General features: G+C 36.7%; 1 protein-coding gene and 1 long non-coding RNA gene across 12 annotated transcripts in view; both read right to left on the bottom strand.

Moving 5' to 3' along the window:
- Nucleotides 1-24,687, bottom strand: part of LOC105499433 (phosphodiesterase 4D) — a 1,582,997-nt gene that overhangs the window by 735,520 nt on the left and 822,790 nt on the right. The gene's annotated exons all lie outside the window — the stretch shown is intronic.
- LOC139363549 (uncharacterized) lies at nt 234-23,472 on the bottom strand. The gene is made up of 2 exons (XR_011624190.1): nt 10,728-23,472; nt 234-10,643 (listed from the first exon to the last, which is right to left on the bottom strand). It is a non-coding gene; the product is annotated as an uncharacterized lncRNA (long non-coding RNA).

Raw genomic sequence — 24,687 nt, 5'->3', positions numbered from 1 at the left:
GAAAAGTTCTTCTTAATGTATAGGGAAAAAGGTTCCGATACATAGAAAATCCTTTGTTCCATTTTTTGAATTGATAGTGCAATTGATCAAGAAATAAGACACAGGAAGACTTGAGAACCTAGGTATTTTACAAAGTTTTAAAGAGAGAGCTCTTGGTCTTCTCGGGTGGGTCTCAAGGATCTGCTTTTCATTGTTGTGTTGTTTGTTCATGTAATGTGTGCTGCTTGCCTTGGTTTGAGCATGGTTCTATAGCAAAGCAGAATTCCAAAGGGATTGGGTGAAAGAAGAACCCCTAAGTTATGGCTTAACTTAACCCCTAAGTTCTGGTTTTCCCAGAACCAGTCTCTTAAGTAGCCTCTAAAATCGTCATCTTTTTCCAAATAAATATTATTAGTAATCTCTTTAAGAGTAACCCCCATCACCTCATATTACTCTCACATACTGAGCTTTTAATACACATCAAGAAGAGTAAGCACACATCTCAGGTATTAAAATGTGTTTCCTCTGCAATCTCATTTTATATCAAATATCATTATGGTTATCTCATGTTGTAGAATATTACTGAACTAGATTCTATGTTGGCTGAACTCTAATTTAAGTTTAGATACAGCTCAAGTTCTACATAGAAGCACATTTCAATGTATTGCTTTAGCTTGTTTCTGTAACATTTAAAGGTTCTGGCATAATGGAAATGATTTTGGAGACATTCTGAGTGCCTCTGTTGATTTTACCAGACTTGTGACCTTAGACAAATGTTTTAATCTCTCTTCCTCACTTTTCATTTTGCAATCAGAATATGAATATTAACCATTTATATAATTACAACAAAAGTTATGAGGCTAAAGTATGAGAAGAGTGACAGGCACAGACAAGAATTTAAATAAGAAATTGTTTGCTATGGTCTATTTAATGTATTACAGTATGAGCAAGAAAAGTGTTCAGATTTGTGCACATTAATTATAATATTAAAGCTGACATGGTTGAGAATATTTGCTCATTTAAAAATTTATAAAGTTGTTCATCAGGATTATGTAAATATACTGTAGAAGACCTTGAAATTGTATATGTTTTCAAGTTTTGAATAAACAACCTAACTGAAGGAAAAAATAGTAAAAAAAAGAAAAAAAGTTACCCTCTAGTAATTCAAGTCCCCTTTTTCATAAGCTGGTGCCAGAGTAAACCAATAAAACATGAGGGATTTCACTCAAACGTCTAGAACCTTTACCAAAAATAGTCAACATGAAAAGTCTTTATACCTGCAATGTTTTCCACTGCTTTTCTCAGTACTATTTATAGATCTGAGTTATATATTAAATGTGGTTCTTAAAGCTAAGCCAAAAAGAAGGAAGGCTGATAAAATTTTAAGCAGTTTTGTTTGTTTCAAAATCACACTGGACAGATCTGCAAAGAAAATGACAACTATTTGCAAATTTTTGTGAAACAAATGGAACTTTTACTCCAAATTCAATGTTTACCCTTAAAGATAATTGAACTTAATGACTCAAAACTTTAAATAGGAGGTAGTTACAAATGTATGTGGTTCCATTTTGATAAAGACCTGGGAGAGGATCCAAGGAGCAAAGTTATTTGCAAAAAAGTTAGGCAAGATTTGATGGAGTGTACTTGTTGAATACAAATGACTGAAAAGTATTTTTTAATCTGCTTCCTTGTGATGATAATAAGGTTCTGTTTAACACTAGATCTGCCAGTGAGCAGATAAAGGAAAGAATCTAAATAAGATTCATTTTCAAGAAGCCCGGAGTAGTCTATGGATTAGGATTTATACCTCCATTCTACTGAATATGTGGATCAGTTCTAAGAGATAAAAGAATATGAAAATAAGACATCAAAGGTTGATGCCTTAAGGGCTAAAGAAATATGAGCAACTCATAAAATGAATAGCATTTGAGTTTATACTCAGGGAGAAAAAAAAGGACTTCAAAGAGCAGTCATATTTATTCACTAGATTAAGGCAGACATTTTTCCAGTACAAAGTCTGTAACATAATTCTTCACCCCTGCCCAATCCCAGCCTCCATTTTCAAATATCTTGGTCATTCAGCAGTTTCTTTTCAAACAAAATGAAACAAAACAAAACTGTATTATTTTATTGACATTCTAGTCGCTTCCTTCACAAACTCCCAATAACTCAGTGTATTTATTCCTCCATAAAGTAAGTGCTCATCAGAAGAATGAGTTGTACACCAGGTTGGCCTTCTTTGCTGGGAAGATGAAGCTTGAAATGAAGTCAGTAGTTGTGGTTTACTCTATGTCTATAGCTGGCACTGTGCAGTGAGCCTCTGTTCTTAAAGGAATCTTATTTTAATCTTCTTGGGAAGGCAAGACATTCATACTTGAAACAACTATTAAATGATGCAAAACAACTTACAATTAAATGTAAATTACATGGTGGAGACATCAAATGCTACAGGAATTAAAAGAAATGAAGAAAAGATGTTTCAGCTGTTGTGTGGGATTACAGCAATATGTTGTAACTGGGTGGGAAACTATTAAGAGACTCCTGATAGGGAATGTGCATCCAGTACATCCTCTTCTTGCCCACATTCAGAGTCCCGCATAGAGATTTCTGGAAGAGCGTGGGAGCTGCTTCGGAACCAAGCCAATGTCTTGAGAAGGACCATGGATCTACAGTGCTGTTTGAAGAGCAAGATTAAAAAGTATATTGTATCTCCATGGTCATTTGCTCCTACAAATCACAGGTTATTAATTGATTATAACTAGTAACACACTTAACAGTCTACTTCTAAAAGACTTTTACCAAACGTTACCATTAATAATTTTTGCTGAAGAATGTTCATTAATTCACACAATAACTACTCCTAGGTCAGCTCTCCATCAAGGAGGCACAGAGAGGTGCTCATAATCATGAAACTTTCCAATTGTGTTACAGTCGGGACCCCCCAGGTATACCCATCTGACTTATATTTATTTATATCTAATCAAGGTCAGCCCCTTTGAAATCTCCATGGTCTCTAACCTTTTAGGATCTTCTTTTCTTTCAAAATTTAATGAGCAGCTAAAATCCCTGTCTCATATTTATCACAGAACTCAAACATCTAGGCTCTAATAATGCTTCTGTATTTTTGAAAAAAAAAGAAAAAAAAAAAAAGATCGAGTCAAGGATCATTTATTCCAGTGTGAGTTTTCTACCAACTGCTACCCTACTGACCCACCCCTCATTTACAAGGGCCCCTTCTTTACTCTTAGCTCCTCATAGTACATTATAATTGCTCCCCTAAGGCAGGAACTGCATCTTTTATGGTCATAGTATTATACCAAATGTCATCTCTGTGCATAACACGTTACATATGCAACACGTTTGATGAAATAACTAAATTGTTTCACTAGTTATCTGATAGTTTAACTACTCAGGCCAGTGGTCAAGTCACTCTTGTCTGTGCCCTACTAACTCTCTGCATGATGCACATTGGACCTTTAAGTCCTTTCAAGATGAACTACACAGACTGGTGACATATTCAAAAATGGTGTGTATTTTATTTTATTCTTTTTTTTTTTTTTTCTTTTTTGAGACATGGTCTCATTGTGTCACCCAGGCTGGAGTGCAGTGGTGCAAACACAGCTCACTGCAGCCTCGACCTCCTGGACTCAAGTGATCCTCCCGCCTCAGCCCCCCAAGTAGCTGGGACTACAGACATGTGCCACCACACCAGGTTAATTTTGTGTTGTATTTTTTGTAGAGATGGGGTTCCACCATGTTGCTCAGGCTGGTCTCAAACTCCTGAGCTCAAGTGATCCACCTGCCTCAGTCTCCCAAAGTGCTGAGATTACAGGCATGAGACACTGCTCTTGGCTGATTTAATTATTGTTAAACTGATTTCAACTCATATTATCTGCTCAAAGGCATTCAACTCGATGTGTGGAAATATTATGCTTGTAATCATTATGTGCTAATACCTTTAGTTATTGTCTTCTTTTTAAAATTGCAAAATAAAATATGATTCATGCATCTATAGGAAAGAAGAGTAAGTTAACATTTTAAAAAGTCAACTTTTGTTACTTACTACGGACTTGCTGGTTTACATGTATTATGCATTCTATCCTCCCAACAACCCTAGAAGGTAGGTGCATCTGAGAAATGAAAGGCTGAAAGTAAATAATCTGAGATAATATAACCAAGAATGGTAAAGCCAGGATTCAACTCAGGCCATTTTTCCAGAGTCTTAGTGTGTAACTGCTAATCTCTACTTCATTTATAATTTCATTTAACAAATGTCCATCAAATGACTACTATAATTGGGCACTTATTCTAGGGATACATCGATGATACACATCCTGGCCCACATGGAGCTTACATTCTATTGAAGGGAGACAGACAATAAGCAGTATCTTAATATACGTTATACAGCATGAAAAAAGTGACAGGTGCAACGAAATTCATTGATGGGGAAAAGAGGGTGAGAATGGCGCTAGTGGAGAGGAATGCATTTGCAATGGTAAATAGAATGGTCAGGGAAGGCCTTGTTGAAAAAGTACATCTAAGCAATGATTTGAGTTATACTCTAACACATTTATTTGATGAGAAACCAGTAAAAGTTGAGAATACAATAGAGCAAAAAACTGGAGGAAAGTACTGAAGCTCTTGGTTTTTATCTTTTTAAAGGTATTTATTCCAGTCTCATACTTTAGTCAAACTTGCACATGTTTTATCGCTTGTATTATTTTTTTAAGTTCCTTGACTGGGACAACTGTGCTTCACACACAGTTTTAAATCCTTCCACAGTGCTTAGAAGAGTGGCTGCCACAACAACAAGTATCTGTTGAAGGAATGAAGGACTAATGGAAAGAGATAAACATATGAGAAGTAAAAAGCAGAAAAAAGACCACATCAGTAGTTACAATCATTAGTAAGAAAACCCCAAAATAGATCTAGTCTAGAAAATAAATTCAAGGAAGAGCCTTTTCCGATTGTGGTAATAAAATTGAGATAACATATTTGGGAAATATGTTTTGCTAATCTTGAGGATGAGAAAGTTTAATGAGAAAGCCTTCCTGATGGGGAGTAATTCGGGGTGAATCTAAATTAAAGGCCACATTGAGCAGACTAATAAAGTTATTCATCCATTGAATCAGTATTTATTGTGAGCCACCTAAGTACTAGGCACTAGAGGAAAATTCATTAATAGACAGTCCCTGAATTTATGTGCTTATATTCTACAAGAGACAGCTATTAAATAAAAAACTTACATAATCAATTAATTATAATTGTGTTAAATGCTATAAAAGAGGCACACAGAGGGCTAAAGGGGCTTAATCTTTCTGGGGGTACCAGGAAGGAGAACCTGAGGCCTGAAGGGCAAGTGTGTGGGCGTGGGAGTGGAATAATAGGAACTTTCTATGTTCTATGTACTATAGGTATTCAATGACTATTTATCAAGAATTACTATGTTCCTACACTACATGCACCAACACGTACCATCTCATTTACTCTTCACAGCAAACCAATGAACAAAGTTTTACTATGCTCATTTAACAGAAGAGAAAATTGAGGCTCAGCGAGATAAAATATCTTGATTAAGGTCACATAGGTTGTGAGCCAAGATTCCAGTCCAAACCTGTTTAGGATTTTCCCATATCAGTCAAATGTCAGGCAACCTGTTACCAAGATCTCTGCTATTCTGATGAGTTATTATTATATACTTGCTGAGAAACAACAGCCTAGGTAGTGGCTCAGAGTTGATTCAGGTCAGGGCAGGTTGATCTCAGCTAGAATAACCAATGAAAAGCCCAGTTGAATTGTCCCAGGGAATCTAGCCCTTGGTCCCACTTGATGTAACAAACTTTCCTGCCTTTATTTACTGATTTTATGCAGTGGACAAATACTGAAGCTCTACAGACATCAGTTTCAGCACTGTGAATATGAAAATGAATTATACATGCTCCTCTCTCAAGCAGCTTAGTCTAGTGAAGATTCAGGCCCATAAAATAAATGGAGTTTAATATGGCAAATGTTACAAAAATATTACAAAAACAGTATAGAAAGCATTTAGCCCAGTATAAGGCTCCTAGTTTTGCCTGAAGTCTTCTAAAAGAAACTGGCTTTTGGCTTGGAGGTTAAGTGGAGCCACAGAATACTAAGCAAAGGGAGGCAGAACAGCATTCTCTTTAGGGACAAGATAAAGTCTGCCATGCTTTTCAAACAGCAAAATGTTGGTTGGCTGAGATGTATATGAGGGTGTTGAAGGCGAGGGAAATGGCCCTGTTCCCACTTAAGCAGATCACATAGTAATTATCTTGACCCCAGACTTTCTACATTGCATGGATATTTGAGAAGTTGACTATGTTGTGGTTTACTCTCTGGTATGAGCCCTTTAAAACTATTACCCAATATGAAGGGTCAAGCAGAAGGAAAGAGATCTGAAGCACCACCATATACACCCACATTCAAATCCTATTACAGCAAACTTTACCTGTCAACTGACTTGTTTGAAAACATTAGAACACTAAATGTAAAAATAATGACAGCCCACACATGGTGCTTAGAGATATTTTTTCTATTTATTTATTTGAGGTTGAAAGATAGCAAGAACATGAAGAAATGGAATTTACATGACAGTCCCAAAGCAAATCTATTTAGAGGAAAACCATAATTACATACGCAGCTCTCTTGACAGGGATGACAGCAGTGAATCAACATTGTAATTCTAAAGACCTAAGTCAACCTGCATTTGACTCAAAAAACTACCTTCATTAGCACAGAATATCATTAGTGATCACAGATTTATATAAGGCTGTGTCTCTGAAAACAGCAAAACCACGTTGGCAGTTGCCTAATTTCCCTGAGAGTGGAGGTTTCACTTGGCCGTTGGGCTCGAGAGGCCTTAAAGTGGGCAATTAGCTTGCTGGATTACGCAGTGTACTTTGTACCTCTGGATTACGTCTTCTATGAGGCTTGAGTCAAACAGAAGGGCTTACAATGCCAATGACTTTGACCATTTGAGATCTTGAAACATAATTTCTTAACCTGTTCATTTCTACTGTTTCTCAATTGATCTATAGCTGGGGAAATGTAATTCTCTCATAATTCTGTAAAAAAATTATATGAATAGTTCCATGGAACACACAGAAGCAGGTACGTTAAATTATCAAATTGAATTTTTTGAGAGGGGAGAAATAAGAATCAGGAATTATGTAAATTAACAATTTAACATACTCAATATGGCAATCAATAAATTATAACTTCATAGCTGGTGGTTATAAGTACCTCAACAATTAAAAGAATAATAATAAAATAAAAAGAGTTAACTCTCTGGCCACATCTTCCAAAATTATATAAAATAGAATCACGACTTACTGGATCCCAAAATCATTTTTAAAGTGTAGCATCAGCTTTCCCTGTGGGGGTCTTCTATTAGAATGATGGTATTAAGACTGCAGGAAATTAGGAATGCAGACTTTGGAGCTAGAAATGTCTGGTTCAAACACAAGCAGACCCAAGTGTCCAAGAAGTGGTAGCTATATATAATTATGATGGTGGTGGAGGTAATGGTGACTGCAGTGACCTAAACAAAAAAGAGGAAGATAGAAAGGATGATTTGGTGATCAAAGATCAATGGAACATTTGTTTATGGACACTGACTTTTGTCATTTCCTGATAAGTACTTAAGAACCAATAATATAAAATAGGGACTATTTTACATCTCTTTTTCAACCTGTATCAAAAAGGAATTTATTTTTTAAAAATCTTATCAAGGCTAGATTGATGCCAATTATCAGTATATCCCTCTTTTCAGTCACCATGTACTAGTTAGATCCAATTCAGACCGTCTACCCCCTAAGAGAATCTTAATAGCTTCATTTGCACAGGAACGACAGACTACTGATCAGACAGCCTCAGGCAGGATCCCTTTAGTTTGAGTAGACAGATTTAATCTAATAGTGCACTGAAAATCTAATAGCTGGTCTCCTGGGATCTCTGGTCACAAATTTTAATACCCTGCACAAGGAAATTGCATAACCATTACTGAACTCTATCCTGTTGCCAACTAGGAATATCTAGAAAACCAATAAAAGGAAGAACAAAACATTCAGAACTGCAGGGCTGCGTGATTACAATCTCTATCGGTTCTGGTTTAAAGTAAAATCAATTAATTGCAAACACAACTAAAGTAACTTGACAGTAGTTGGCTAAATAGAAAAACAATTTGTGGTATTATTATTTTACCAACAACCCAACTTTGGCCTATTACACCTATGACACTTTTATTTTCCTTCTATAAATCATGCCACAAAGGTTAAAAAATTAAATAATGACCTAGGCCTTTTATTACAATCAAAATGGGTAAGAATGTGACTTTGCAGAGATTAAATAAAACAGCTTTCTCTTCATGATTCACATTTATTGAATACCAAAAATAATAGGGGAGAAAAAAATCACAAGTAGATGTCACAGGTATATTTATATTTAAGGTACCTAATAAATGAACAAAGGAGGAGAATAAGTGTATAAATATCTTATATAAATGTATAGGCATATTTACTTATCTATTTACATGTATTTACATGCTAGATTTCCCCACCAAGGCCCTGGACAGAACTCTAATCCCCTTATGACCTCCAAAATTTACACTGCCTATCCCCAAACCTCACCTTCTTCTTCTGTCTTATTCATCAATTACCAATATCTACTCAGTAAATGATTGGTCCCCTTCTCCAATTGCATTCAGATCACATGCCAATCATATCCACTAAACATTTATGAAATTGGCATTCTTCCCTCAAGCCCTTAGAACCATGAACCCAGCTCAAGCCCAAGTGATGTTTTGCCCGAGCCATAGCAGGAGCCACCTTTTACATTCCCAGCCTTCAATCTTGCCACTAACACATTTATTCTCCATTCAGCCCCTAGAATCTGATCTTGTCACATAATTGCTTGGAATGCTTCATGGTTTGAGGATGAACCCAAAGTCCTTAACCTGGCTCGCCAGGTCCCCAGAACCTGAACCTTATTTATCTCCAGGCTCATGTCTTGTCACTGAACTACTTAATCATCCCTTCATCACCCATACCATGGGATTCCTTGCATCAGTGTCTCTGTTCCTGCTATTCCTCTCTGCCTGAAATGCTCTTCCTATTCCTCTCTCCACCCCACATTCATTCTTTAAGACTCAGTTTACATCAAATTTTTCACCCCAGAAAAGGTTAGGTTCTGCTTTTTGTCGCTGCCATAAAATCCTGAGCATAGTGCTAATCATGGCACTCACTACACATTTCCCTAATCTACGTAAATATTTGCTTCCCCTACTCTAATTGGAACTATTTTAATCTAAATTCCTTGGGAGAAGGTTCTTATTTATATTATTTATCTATGTTAGTGTCTTCAGTATACCAAGCACATAGTACTGTAGATACCCATAAAAGTTTTGTTAAATGAGTGAGTGAATGAGTGAGTGAATGAATGAATGAATGCTTTTCTCTAGAACAATTAATACTGAAAAAACAGATGTAAGCACGGTGGAGAAAATGCCATTCCTTAAAATTCAGGAATGAGAGTGACAGATGAGCCCAAGGAGTTTCACAATTATGGGAAGTCACACTCAGACGGTGAAAGTAGAAGTGCTGGCTGTGGAAGGTGAAGACTCCAAGAGGAGCAACACAGAGGTGAGGAGATGGTGCCAGCAAGAGAAGAAGGCTATGTGGTGCATAGTCGATGTGAATCTTCTTCACACCTTCTCAGAGCTTTAGTACAGTTCACACATGCTACGTGTTCTTGGATCCCTTGTGAAAAACAGCTCAATTCCTCTACAGCTTTGCATCCAGACTTGAGATCCAGCAGAAGGTGAAAACATATAAGATGGACACAGAGGTCTGGAGGCAGACAGTGGCATAAAGGTGTCAGGTGTGGCCCTAACATAGAGGTCGTGGCAAAAGTTAATCACATTTCCAAGGGCCAAAAAATCACTGGTCAATAGAAATATGACAGGAAAGAATGAAGCGGGAGCGGGAAGCTAGGTGAAAGAGGTTTTCATACATCAACAGCAACATCACCTGGAAACAATTTTTGATTAGTTAGGCATTTACTAATTATGCCCTACTCTTTTTTTTTTTTTGAGACGGTGTCTCGCTCTGTAGTCCAGGCTGGAGGGCAGTGGTGCGATCTCAGCTCACTGCAAGCTCCACCTCCCAGATTCACACCATTCTCCTGCCTCAGCCTTCCGAGCAGCTGGGACTACAGACGCCTGCCACCACGCCCAGCTAATTTTTTGTATTTTTTAGTAGTGATGGGGTTTCACACCATGTTAGTCAGGATGGTCTCGATCTCCTGACCATGTGATCCACCCGCCTCGGCCTCCCGAAGTGCTGAGATTACAGGCATGCGCCACCGCGCCCAGCCAATTATTCTCTACTTTTAAAATAAATTATAATGGTGCTGAGAGAATAAAAAAATTAAAGGAAAGGGTTCAGTGAGTCGTGATCATGCAACTGCACTCCAGCCTGCTCAACAGACAACAAACAAAGTTATCATTTGGAATGCTTCCCATGGCCAGAGGCAGTAGCTCCTACCTGTAATACTTGTAATGTCAGCATTTTGGGACGCCAAGGCAGGAAGATCACTTGAGTACAGGAATTTGAGACCAGCCTGGGCAACGTGGCAAAACCTCATCTCTACAAAAAATACAAAAATTAGTTGGATGTTGTGGCACATGCCTGTAGTCCCAGCTACTTGAGAGGCTAAGGTGGGAGGATCACCTGAGCCAGGAGAGGTCAAGGTTGCAGTGAGCCATGATGGTGCCACTGGCACTCCAGCCTGGGTAACAGAGTGAGACCCTGTCTCAAAAAAAAAAAAAAAAAAAAAATTAGACCAAAAAACAAAAACCAAAAAAGCCAAAATGCATTCAAGTACCATAAGTGAAAAAAGTGAGCTTCTTAGCAGCCAATATGCAAAGGGAACATAATCTCTTACACAGTTGGGAATTACTCAGAAAACCTGGAACTGTCTTCAATCCTAAAGCATCACATAGAAATGTTCCCTGGGTCTCACTGGGACAACACATTGAACAATAGCTTTACCAGAATGTTTTCTGAATATGGTATGATATCAAGAGTAATAAAGTTATTTTGGAAAAAAATAACTTTAGAATAAACACCTAAAGGTCTGCTGTTTTTGACCATAATTGCACATGAATGTATTGTTTTATATAAGCCACAAAGAATCTATTTTACATCACATTTTACAACTTACATTGCAAACCTCACTTCAGCCTTGAGATACAACTATCAATAAAAGAAACATGTCTTATTTTTAAAACTTTTTATTATTCATATCCTTGGCGATTTTCAGACAATGATTAACATGTGGTTAGTATCACCTTAATGGAGGAAGTACCTTATACTTCAAGCAACCCTCACCAAAAGAACAGATAATACATATGTATTGATACAGCATTACAAATTGATGATAATTCAAAAAGGCACCATGGAGCTTGTACTTGAGAAGGAATTTTCCCTTTGCATATTGAAGGGGGTTCTGGTGGTGTTTTCTTTGTCCCCAGCCGACTTCACGAAATGTTTCTACTTTGCACCCTTTGGGTTCAGTTGTTCAACCAGTTACAATTAGGTAGATTAGTAACTGGTTGAACAACTGTAATCAAAGAGCACAGATTGACTTGTTGTGGTCTACTAGACAGAGATTTGCTAGTGGTGTTCAGCAGGGCTCTGTCTGTCCTCTTCAATGTGTGCATGAATGACTTGAAGCGAGATATATACATTCAAGAAAAATTCATTAAACATTGAATCATTATCTAATATTTGCCTGCTATTATGACAGGTCCTGAGGGTACCAAGAAAATATCAGTTATATGGCTCTGATGCAAAGCTGGGGAGAAGGAGGAGTCAGAGGTAGAGGCAGAGAGAGTAAAAGAAAGGGGGGAGAAAGAGAGAAAGTGAGAGAGAGAAAGAGAAGGAGGCCATGTTACACAAGAGGAAATGTAACACATGACCTCCAGCTGGAAAAATTTGAATAAAAAAATAATTCAAGGACTGTGAGGGAGGTAACCCTTACAATTATTAGAATGAACATTTACTCATTGTCAATACTATGGAGCACCTATTTGGGAATTCACCTTCATTTATGTCACACAATATTATGTAGGTGACAAACTAACAAAGGTTATTTAACAATATAAACAAAAACACAAATGCCCTACTTTATTAAACTGAAAGCAAAGGAATCTCATCTCCTCAAAGCCCAGGCCATGCCCTGATATTAGTAAGGATGTCAGGTGAAACTCTTTCTTTCAACATTTATTGTAATTAGTGAAAACATGCTTAATGGGACACTATCATCTACAATGATGATACCATTTCTCAAATCACTAATATTTCTGCCATGGACAGATTTCTGTATCAGGGGACACCTTTGTCATTTCATCATCCAAATTTTAAGGATTCTTTTTCGATTCTCCAGCATTGACTGAGAATTTAAATGTTGCCAGCATTGTGCTGGAAACTGGATAAAAACAGGAGATAACACACTTGAGTTCCTATTCTCAGCGAATCCACTTACTGGATTGCTTTGCTATAATTCATGAATCCAGTGAGATTAACTGGTATTTTCTGCTGTTCAGAAAACTATTTTTCCCCTTTTTGTATGGATCAGCAATAAACATTTACATCGAGATTGTGTGGTGTCCATGAACAAGGCATTCAGTGGGGTCCAAGTCTAGACTCGAATGGCGTCTCTCACATTTTTGACTAAGAGACAGTGTAGACATCAAAGTTTCATAATCCAACATACATACAAAATGGAAAAATGGAACCAGAATACTTTAAAATGTTTCCTTTGAAATATGTGTATGTTTCCATCAGGTTTATTTTAGTTCTCTAAAACTCTGTAATACTGAATACTCCAACTACCAGTATTAGTCAAAGCTGTTTAAAACCAGCCTTCCCTTATTTACAAAAGGCAGATTTTACAAGACAACTATCAAGGATAAACACAAAAAGAAATGAAAACTTTTCCACATCTAGCAATTCTCCAGAGTAAACTGGCTGTATATTGAACACAGCTGTTTCTGTGAGAGATTTTTCTTCTTTTGGAATTTAATATTGACTGTGCTCTTGTGGCATGAATATAGTAAATGAAAGATTGTTCCAGGCCTGAGAAGAAGAGAGGCCAGAAACAATTGTTCCCCCAGGTCCTCCCCTTCTTTAATAACCAAACTGTTGTCTGGAGCCTCCTTGAGTAAAAGCCCACCATTTTTCATGTCAATTACACACAAACAGAATGTTCTAGGACTTTTCTTGTCACCCCCCCTAAACTGAGGAAGACACAAACCCAGCCGGAAGGCAGTCATAAAGATAAATTTAAAAGTAAGAAGGCAAGCCTGAAATGCGAACATAGGAAAGAGCCTCTTATTCCTCACACTTCTCACTTTTCATTGACCATTGAAAGTTGTTTCTTACCAAATTGAATTCTTTGAAAAGAGAAACCAAGACAATTTTCCCCAGGCTATGGTAAATACATTTTCTTCCACATTTAGTTTTTGTTTCATAACAATCCTAATAAAATTAGATGCTTTTAGCACCTTAAATTAAGAAGACTTTTCCTGCTAATTTTCCCAGAACCTATCTGGGTTACTAATATTAATAGTTCCATTTTATCAGGTACTTAACTTTGTGCCAGGAATTGTACACAGCACTCTATACACATTATGGTATTTATTCTTCCCAATAGTTTGAGGGAATCATGCTTGAAATAGTAATCCATTGATCACTACTTACTTTGATCTCTACTTATCCTTTTGTGGGATCAGCTATGCAAAGTGGTGGATTAGAGCACAATGTTAAAGGGCAGTGCTCTGGAGTTAGATGGTCTGTATTTGAATCCTACCTGCCAGAAGTTGGGCAAAGTACAAAACGAAGATAGTAGTGCTACCAACCTCAAAATATAATTCTGGAGATTAAATTAGATTTAATTTGATTTAATATGATTGTTTGGTCCATCTCTAGACTTGTACCTTGACCACTAGTACTCTTTCAGAGATTTTTTGGTGTTTTCAAGAATGGCAAAAATGAAATTCTATACACACCCTGATATCCCCAAAGGCATTAGTGCCCTGGGGATTGGCCATGTGGGCTACTAGGTTCCATTTATTTGGTTATGGATGATGTTCTTCACCCAAGTTAATCCTTTCACAAAAGCCCATTTTTGTTCTTTTTCCTGCAGCTTCCCTCAGAAGGTGTGGCCAGTGAGGATTTCAGGGTCACTTGTCCCCAGGTGGTATGGGAGTTTTAGCTCAGGAAGTGACTGGGTTGGGTGTGGGGGCCAATGAAGACCTTTTCAGCCACTAGCTTAAGGCTAACCCAGCATATACCCACCTTCTTGAACAACACTGGGAATCTGAGTAATTAAATGCTAGGATATCAGACATTATGTGATTAAATCAAAGGGCTGAAACAACAGAAATCTGACATTCTGTGCTCAAATTATAAGGTTATCAAATGTGAAAACTAGAAATCTCTCTCCTCTAGGCAAGAATGAGAACATAAGTCTACCCAAATGTGGTCTACAGAGGTTTCAGGTTTAGCATCTTGCTTAAAGATGATGCTTCATGGTTTAGCGAGAAATGAATTCTAGAATGTATCATTTGCTTATAGGACATAATTCATATTCATAGAGATATTTTCAATATGGTAGAGCTAGTGGTAGGGTAGAAAGAACATAAAACTGACTATAAGGAACTATAAATCCTTTTCCTAGCTCCCTCTCCTTATGCACACATATATACATATTTGATAAAAGAATGGCCCTGAATAAATATTATAATGGTTTTCTTAAAACCTAAAGAAAATGGTATGCATATCAGTGATGATCAATTGTTTTTGATTATGGACAATAAAACCAAATTAGATTAATCATAAGGCAAAATTTCAAATGAAACGGGTAATACGGACATAGCATCTGGTAAGGTTTTATAGCAGAACATCAGCAAGACAGCAGAAACTTAATGCATGAAGTAACCTCTCAACTTTGTTAGAGAATTTCTTTTATATTTCTTGATAAAATAGTTTTTGCTGCAGTTAGTAACATCATTTTAAAAACTGTACGTCTTCTTATCTGTACACAGAAGTGAGGCATAAATAACCAGAGATTTCAATAAAAATACCTTCAAGTAAAAATGACATAGTACATGTTCAGAGATAGCAAATGGAAAAACAGTGGATTGATTTTTACAACTCTTTGTGAATTAATTCTTCAATGCAACAAACACGTATTGAATTACTGTTTTTCTTGGCACTGAAGGGAATAAAAAATGAGAAAATACAGTCTCTGCCTTTATGGTGCTCTCAGTCTTGTGAAAACTCATCCACAAGATGGTCACATGCATATGTTGGTCTAGTTGCAGGCCTTAACAAACTATGGCCCTCAGGCCACATTTAGCCCATAGTCTGTTTTTGAAATTAGATATTTTTTAGGTTTTTATTTTTTGTTTGTTTTAGTTCTGGGGTACATGTGCAGGATGCACAGTTTTGTTACATAGGTAGATGTGTGACATAGTGGTTGTTGCACCTATTAACCCATCACCCAGGTATTAAGACCAGCATGCATTAGCTGTTTTTCCTAATACTTTCCCTCACTCAACCCCACTCCCGGCAGGCCCCAGTGTGTGTTGTTCCCCTCCCTGTGTCCGTGTGATCTCACTGATCAGCTCCCACTTATAAGTGAGAACATTCATCCATGTCCCTGCAAAGGACATTATTTCATTCCTTTTTATGGCTGTATAGCATCCCATGGTGCGTATGTACCACATTTTCTTCATCCAGTCTGTCATTGATGGGCATTTGGGTTGATTTCATGCCTTGCTATTGTGAACAGTGCTGCAATTAACATACCTGTGTATGTATCTTTGTAATAGAACGATTTATATTCCTTTGGGTATATACCCAGTATGTGATTGTTGGGTCAAATCCTATTTCTGGTTCTAGATCTGTGAGAAATCGCAATACAGTCTGCCACAATGGTTGAACAATTTACAATCCCAACAGCAGTGTAAAAGCTTTCCTATTTCTCCACAACCTCACCAGCATCTGTTGTTTCTTGACTTTTTAATAATGGCCATTCTGACTGGTGTGAGATGATATCTCATTGTGGATTTGATTTGCATTTCTCAAATGATCAGTGATGGTGAGCTTTTTTTTTTTCATGTTTGTTGGCTGCATGAATGTCTTCTTTTGAGAAGTGTCTGCTCATGTCCTTTCAAACAAACCCTACAGCTAGCAGAAGACAAGATCAGAACAGACCTGAAGGAGACAAGGACATGAAAATCCCTTCAAAAAATCAAGGAATACAGGAGCTGATTTTTTGAAAAAAATTAATAAAATAGACCACTAGCTAGACTAATAAAGATGAAAGAGAAGAATCAAACAGACATAATAAAAAATGATAAAGGGGATATCACCACTGATCCTACAGAAATACAAACAACCATCAAAGAATACGTTAAACAGCTTTATGCAAATAAACTAGAAAATCAGGAAGAAATGGATATATTCCTGGACACACACACCCTCCCAAGACTGAACCAGGAAGAAGCTGAATCCCTGAATAGGCTAATAACAAGTTCTGAAATTGAGGCAGTAATAAATAGCCTACCAACCAAAAAAAGTCCAGGACCAGACAGATTTACAGCTGAATTCTACCAGAAATACCAAGAAGAACTGATACCATTCCTTCTGAAACTATTCCAAACAATTGAAAAGGAGGGGCTCCTCCCTAACTCATTTTATAAGGCCAGCATCATCCTGATACCAAAACCTGGCAGAGACATGACAAAAGAAAACTTCAGGCCAATATCCCTGATGAACATCAATGCAAAAATTCTCAATAAATACTGGCAAACCAAATCCAGCAGCACATCAAAAAGTTTATCCATGACAATCAAGTTGGCTTCATTCCCGGGATGCAAGGCTGGTTCAACATATGTAAATCAATAAACATAAATCATCACATAAACAGATCTAAAGACAAAAAGTACACAATTATCTCAATAGATGCAGAAAAGGCCTTTGATAAAATTCAACATCCTTCATGTTAGTAATTCTCAACAAACTAGGTATTGAAGGAATATATCGCAAAATAATAACAGCCATTTATGACAAACCCACAACCAATACCATACTGAATGGACAAAAGCTGAAAGCATTCCCCTTGAAAATTGGCACAAGACGAGGATGCTGTTTCTCACCACAACCATTCAACATAGTTTTGGAAGTTCTGGCCAGGGCAATCAGGCAAGAGAAAGAGAGAAAGAGACAGAGTGTATTTAAATAGGAAGGGAGGAAGTCAAAATGTCTTTGTTTGCAGATGACATGATCCTATATCTAGAAAGCCCCATCATCTCAGCCCAAAAACTTCTTAAGCTGATAAACAACTTCAGCAAAGTTTCAGGATAAAAAATCAATGTGCAGAAGTCACAAGCATTCCTATACACCAACAGAAGGCAAGCAGAGAGCCAAATCATGAATGAATTTCCATTCACAATTGCTACAAAGAGAATAAAATACCTAGGAATACAGTTAACAAGGGAATTGAAGGACCTCTTCAAGGAGAACTACAAATCTCTGCTCAAGGAAACCAGAGAGGACACAAACAAATGGAGAAATATTCCATGCTCATGGACAGAAGAATCAATATCGTGAAAATGGCCATACTGCCCAAAGTAATTGATAGATTCAATGATATTTCCATTAAACTACCACTGACATTTTTCACAGAATTAGAAAAAACTATTTTAAAATTTATATGGAACTAAAAAAGAGCCGTATAGCCAAGACAATCCTAAGTGAAAAGAACAAAGCTAGAGGCATCACCCTACTGGACTTCAAACTATACTACAAGACTACAATAACCAAAACATCATGGTACTGGCACAGAAACAGACACACAGACCAATGAAACAGAATAGAGAACTCAGAAATAAGACTGTATATCTACAACCATCTGATCTTTGACAAATCTGACCAAAATAAGCAATGGGGAAAAAATTCCCTATTTAATAAATGGTGCTGAGAGAACTGGCTATCCATTTGCAGAAAATTGAAATCACACACCTTCCTCACACCTCATACAAAAATTAACTCAAGATGGGTTAAAGTCTTAAATGTAAAACCCAAAACTACAAAAACCCTAGAAGAAAATCTAGGCAATACCGTTCAGAACACAGGCACAGGCAAAGATTTAATGATGAAACCGCCAAAAGCAATTGCAACAAAAGCTAAATTTGACAAATTGGATCTAATTAAACTAAAGAGCTTCTGCACAGCAAAAGAAACTATCATCAGAATGAAAAGGCAACCTATAGAGTGGGAGAAAATCTTTGCCATTTATCCATCTGACAAAGGTCTAATATCAAGAATCTACAAGGAACTCAAATTTACATGAAATAAGATTTTATTGGAACACAGCTGCACATAGTTTTCATATTATCTATGGGTGCTTTTCTGCTATGATAGCAGAAAAGAATTAGGATGCAATCTTTATGGCCTCAAAGCTTAAAATATTTACCAGTCTTTCCCTTTTAAAAAATCCAACCTATGGTATCATGAATAACAGCATTTATTAGTTTAAATTAGACATCATTTTCAAATGGAAATTATCATATCATTATGATTACCCAGCTTGAGACCCTAGTGAAAAATACAAAATGTTGGACATTCATTTAACTAACATGGATTGTTATATAAAGTATAATGTATTAATAAATAGCTTATTATTGAAGAACAAAGCTACTTTACACATGTTGGTATAAAAAGCTATCTAGAAGAATTTATGTGAGAAAAACAAGGTATACGCAGAGTTTGTATTTATATAAAGAAAAAAACAGTTATCCATATATATGTATATTTCTATTATATTATTTATATCCATTGACTATTTCTAGAAAGTTACATAAAACTTGGTACAATCTTTCTCCTAGAGAGGGAACTACTAGAAATTTTTTCTTCGTACCAGACATTTGTATCATTTTGTTAGATAACCTAAAATCTATCTTAAAGTATTTCAGCACAAATAGTATAGTGTGTTTTTGTGTATGCACATGCACTGATGCACATGTGTAAGAAAGAAAGAGACAGAGATAGAGAAAGTGAGTCAAAGAGAGAGAGTTTCATTCTTCATCTCAGGGGCATTCTTTGAAACCTGAAGAACCATAACATGGAATCCATGCTCCAAATGTAGCTATTTACAAGAGTATCAACCATTGTTATCTTGAGCTGAACAAAAAGATTCATCAATTTACATGATGGATGTTAAAAAATCATTTTCATAGGTGAATTGAGAGGTATTCAAGAATTATGATTTGATTTAAAAATTGTCCTTTTATGACTGATGACCAGAAATACAGAAATCTAAATGGTGTCCTAAGCCTGAGGCTCCGATGGGATCTTGTGTCTTGTCACCTTAAGTGGAACCTGTCATCGAATTCAGACTAGAGACGCAGCAATTTCTGTCTCAAGGACATTGCCACCTCTTCCTGATGTGGAACTTCCATGTAAGATGCTTATCACAATGTCTAAGGGACAGAAAGCTGGGAGTCTATAGAGCTTATGAGAATAGGCTCCATGACAGTTTGTGGCTCCTTGGTAACAAAAGCTTGCTGGTCAACAAAATTCAGTCCAAAACATGCTTTCATTACTACATTAGACATGATGGCTTGGCTGTGGGAGAGGATAAAATTAATGTAGACTATGATATTCACCAAAAAGAATCTGATAACCATGAAGGGTCAAATTAGCTATGTCAATTCATGATGACTAATTTAAAAATAAATTGTTAATTTTGATAAAAGAGGTATTACCTAAGCTTCAATTAATAAACGTTCCACTTCTACTTAGGATGTGAAAGTCACTGTGAGTTTATGTTAATAGCATTGGCTCAAAAGTCTTAATTTCTCATCTGACTTTTTATTTAAATCAAGGATATCCCCTCCTCCAACCCAAATATATTTTCAGCAACACTCATGCCGAGCCTTATCTGGTGTTAAGAAGCTGTGAATTTGATAGTAGAATCATAACATTTTAGACTTAAAAAGTGCTTTCAAGAGCATCTATTTCTTCTACCCACTCAACTCATGGTTTTGTACTTGAGGAAATGGAGTTCCATGGAAGTAAAGGAACTTGACTAAAATGATCAAGCTAGAGACTAAACCAGGATCAGAGCCCTTTCCCTTGCAACCTGGGAAAAAGAATTCATGTTGAAGAAATGAGGAAAAGTGTTTAATACTTTCAGCTAAGCACAAAATTCCTAAGAACTCTTCTCTATAAACAGAAAATCTAAACTCTCCAAAAGAATCACATCCCCTTCACTGTAACAAAATCTCTGAAGTTATTTCACAGCTGAAAGCCAACTAACACCGATTCCTGGATGGTTTTACTAAAATAAAATTTTCTGAAATGCAAACTCACCTCCTAAGGAAGAATATGGATTTGAAAGAGGAAAGGGGCTAGTGGCGCCAATAACTTGCTACCTTGCTGAGAAGCTTCCAGATAGCCAGAAACACAGCAGGGAGTAGCAAGAAACAGAAGTTACAGATGAAGCAGCTCTTTAGCCACGAACTTGTTTCTGACAGCTCTTGTTGAAAAACCTGAGGACAGCTGAACAGAAACGTTAGTCCAGAGGCAGCCTCAGGACTCAAGTGCTCAAGGCTCTCATCTAAGTGTAAATATTCCAACTTCCTCTCATCCTTCTTCTACTGAGTGGAGGAGGAGACCAAAGGGAATAGACGATTTGAAGGCAGTTGCTAAATGAGAATCGCTGGGTGGTATGCAGAAAATACCATGGTTAGCTTAGATCCCAACACCATTTTTTAAAAATAAAGGAAGTAATAACCATTAGCGTAATGTGAATACAAATCCCAAGTCTCCATTACTTTAGATAGAACTCTGCAGGAGACCACAGAAGGAAAATCTGGGGGAAAAGAAGTTTCCAATCAATTGCAGCGGGTTTAACTGATTCCCTTCAGTGGGCACAGCATGGTATTGAGAGCTTTGGGGATTATTAGGGAAAGAGAGGACATGCTTTCTTTCCTTGAGAGCTTCTGATTCTGGGTGAAACATGGTGACTATGTGCATCTGAACATGCTACAAGCATATAAACAATTGTACAATGAAGCAGAACTATGCTGGCGCAGTGCCCAGGGAAGTGGGAAGAATTTAAGTCAGGAGCTTGAGTCAGGGATGAAACAGGAATGGTTTTATGAAGAAGTCAATTTTTCAGCTGAGTTTTATACATGAAAGGGGATCTCATTTAGCCGAAAGTACAGGAAGGGCCTGTACTTAGCATGAGAGGCAGGAAAGCAAGAAAGTCTTTATATAAAATATGGTAAAAGAATCGACAAAAGCTTCTGAAGCCTACATTCATATACAGAACTCATTCTTTATCCAAAATGTAATGTGGGGATTCATGAAGATGGCAGAACTTCAGTATTCTGCACATTAATAATGCGATGAGCATGGCATGTCTATGGCACTCTAATCCCTTAAAGTTTCACTTGTAAAATAATTATCCTTATTCTTATAACAGGGAAAAGAAAATCCTAGGCTACAGTAACAAAATATTTAACTTAATGTCAATGCTAAAAATAAAATAGTAAGAAACACTCTGATATTATATTTCACAGTTATCAGGACTGTGATTATAAATCCTATAAATGTCATATACTGATTAACCTTTTAGGAGGAAAAATACTCCATTTGTGTAGTTCTAACACTGTTTTTGAGATGAAGCAAAATTTCTCATCAATATTTCTATTCTGAGTGTTTGGATATTTAAAAGTCATATAACCTAATTTTAATTAGGTTATAAAGAAAAGGGTTAACCAATAGCTACCACCTAAGGAGCACTGACTGAACCAGGCATACGGTAGGAATTTTACATGGTTTTATATGTGATACTAACAGTAGCCTAAAAAGATACCATAACTCCATGTATGTTTTACAGGGAAATGAAGATGTAGAAGGTTGAATGAATGTGCCCTTGCTCCCAAGGCAGGCACTCCAAACCTGAGCATATTAACCAGTTTGACATTCACTTCTTAGAAGGTTCTCTATTGTTTTCTCTAGTAGGAACCGCAGAGGAAAAGACACAAATTCCATTCTGCTTTACCTCTGCAGTAAGTATGGAAATGTATCTCACATTATTTCTTATTGGTGTCTTTTCAATTTTCCTATGTCTTCAGAGAATTCTTATCACTACATTGGGAAAATTTTCTGCATGCTGAAATATCACACTTCCATGGAATTGTTGTTGATATAAGACCATTATTTTGTCCCAAGAGTTCTCATAATTGCCCTTAGTATCACCCCTTAAGCCTCTTTCCACTGCAGTATTTATCTTCTCTTAAAAACAAAGTAACTAATATGTCCATTCCCATTCATTTATTTAGCCAGGCTGTAAATACTCCTCTGTTGCATAATCTTTCAATTCTTTCATCATACTTTCTTCTGCTCTCTCCACTCCCTTCAAATTGTCTGCATATTTTTTATCCACTAGGATTGACTTTCTGTGGTTGAGGCTCTGCCTAAAAGCTAATTGGGAATCACAATAAAAATCGATTGTTCATCATTTGCTACAAATTCCTAGTTTTTGCCTAATACAAGATCTGCTCTTTACACCTTCATCATTGCCAATGCCAAATTATTCCAGCGATTTTTAATTGGCAGCATACTATTAATACACTATGCATTTTCTTTTGTATGTTACGATATATTACTTCTTGTTGGCATCTCAACCAGAAAAAAACGGTTGAGGAAAATGCTTATAAAGCTTATATAATGTTCAGGTCTTATTCATTAGCAACTCTCATGAAATTTTCTTTGGTAAAGAAAGGGCAACAGCCCAATGACATTTGTGTTTATTTGTGGATTTTACTTATCCATTCACTTTTTCATTAGCTCTCATATTTGACTACAATTTCCCTTGCCAATTACATTATAAATATCAAGTACATTTCCTTCAGACCTTTTCAAAGTTGTCCCCAGTGACTTTCAATTTGACTTCTGATGCATGGACCTGCATTGACAATATTTAAATAGAATATTAATACAAACTGATGCTTCTTTTCTACTCCTTTTAGAGTATATAAATTGATATCAGAAGGCTAAAATAACAACAAACAAAGTTATCCTAGAGCAGGCCATAAGTAAAGAATTATAACTTCGGCCGGGCGCGGTGGCTCAAGCCTGTAATCCCAGCACTTTGGGAGGCCGAGGCGGGCGGATCACAAGGTCAGGAGATCGAGACCACAGTGAAACCCCGTCTCTACTAAAAATACAAAAAATTAGCCGGGCGCGGTGGCGGGCGCCTGTAGTCCTAGCTACTCAGGAGGCTGAGGCAGGAGAATGGCGTGAACCCAGGAGGCGGAGCTTGCAGTGAGCCGAGATCGCGCCACTGCACTCCAGCCTGGGCAACAGCGTGAGACTCCGTCTCAAAAAAAAAAAAAAAAAAAAAAAGAATTATAACTTCTCATAATCTTCAGCTCCATATCTCTCTACCATATTCATTACCTTTCCATAGTATCATAATATTTTTCTAACCTTATGGTCTAAATGATTTCATTCCGTCTGTCTATCCATTTGTGTCTCTCTCTCCCTCTGCAAATCAGAGAACTACATTATACAAATATATGAATAAAGGTTAGTATTATTCATATATATATGTATATATGTATTTAAGTTGTTTATTCTAAGTTGTTTATGTTGCTCATTAAACCCCCACCATTGTTACCAGGGATTTATAACAGATTTATTAGTCCACTGAATTTACCCAACATTGCTACCAGAGATTTATAACAGAGTTATTAGTCTACTGAATCTATCCTGCCAAAAAATGTGCTGATACAGATTCTGCCCAATGAGCATAAAGCTATTTTTAAAAATATAATAATTATAATAATAGCATTATAATGTATATGCTATAGAGTTCTTAATAGGATAAGTTTAACTTGCAAAATACCCTACCCAAAATTAATTTCATAATTACTGAAACTAGAAGGCAAAGGTTCTAAGCAGGGGCCCAAGATTTATGCTTCAAGTATAATAACATTGGTGGACAAGGTTGCCACATTTCAGAGACATGGTACTCATATCCTATATTTAAAGTTATAATTATTATAATGAAATAAGGATGACAACTGTTTAAAGAATTTTTGAGTGAATAGTTCAGTATAAATGTTTTACTATAACACTGGCATATTTAATGATTAAAGTTATTTACCTAAGAATTTAAATTTCAAATGCTTTGGCATGGATATTGTCATTCTGAGGTTTTAGGAATCTGACAGCATTAAAACAAAGTTATAATAGTACTGTTCAAACTGGATGCAAGAACTCACGGGAAAAAAAAAAAACAACAAGTGAACATTTGAAAAGATAGGCAACTTTGCCAGCAATTAGGAAAAAAGTAAATAATTAAAACAATAGTGACAGGCATATCTCATCTAACAAACAGGCAAAAATTTTAAAAATCTAATGTAAGGAAAATGGATGTGCTGTGGTAAATAGGCTGAGGCAGACATCTGATCCAGCATGACTCAGTGAGTTTGGAGCGCAGGTGCACAACTCCACACATTATGTAACCATGCCACATAAGGTGCATTAGGTGATCACCCATCAGAGCCACTATTGTTTGTAAAAGGTATAACTACTGGACTGA

Source organism: Macaca nemestrina, chromosome 6, assembly GCF_043159975.1.
Source record: "Macaca nemestrina isolate mMacNem1 chromosome 6, mMacNem.hap1, whole genome shotgun sequence".
Taxonomy (NCBI): domain Eukaryota; kingdom Metazoa; phylum Chordata; class Mammalia; order Primates; family Cercopithecidae; genus Macaca; species Macaca nemestrina.
This window is presented reverse-complemented; position numbering and strand designations above follow the sequence as displayed.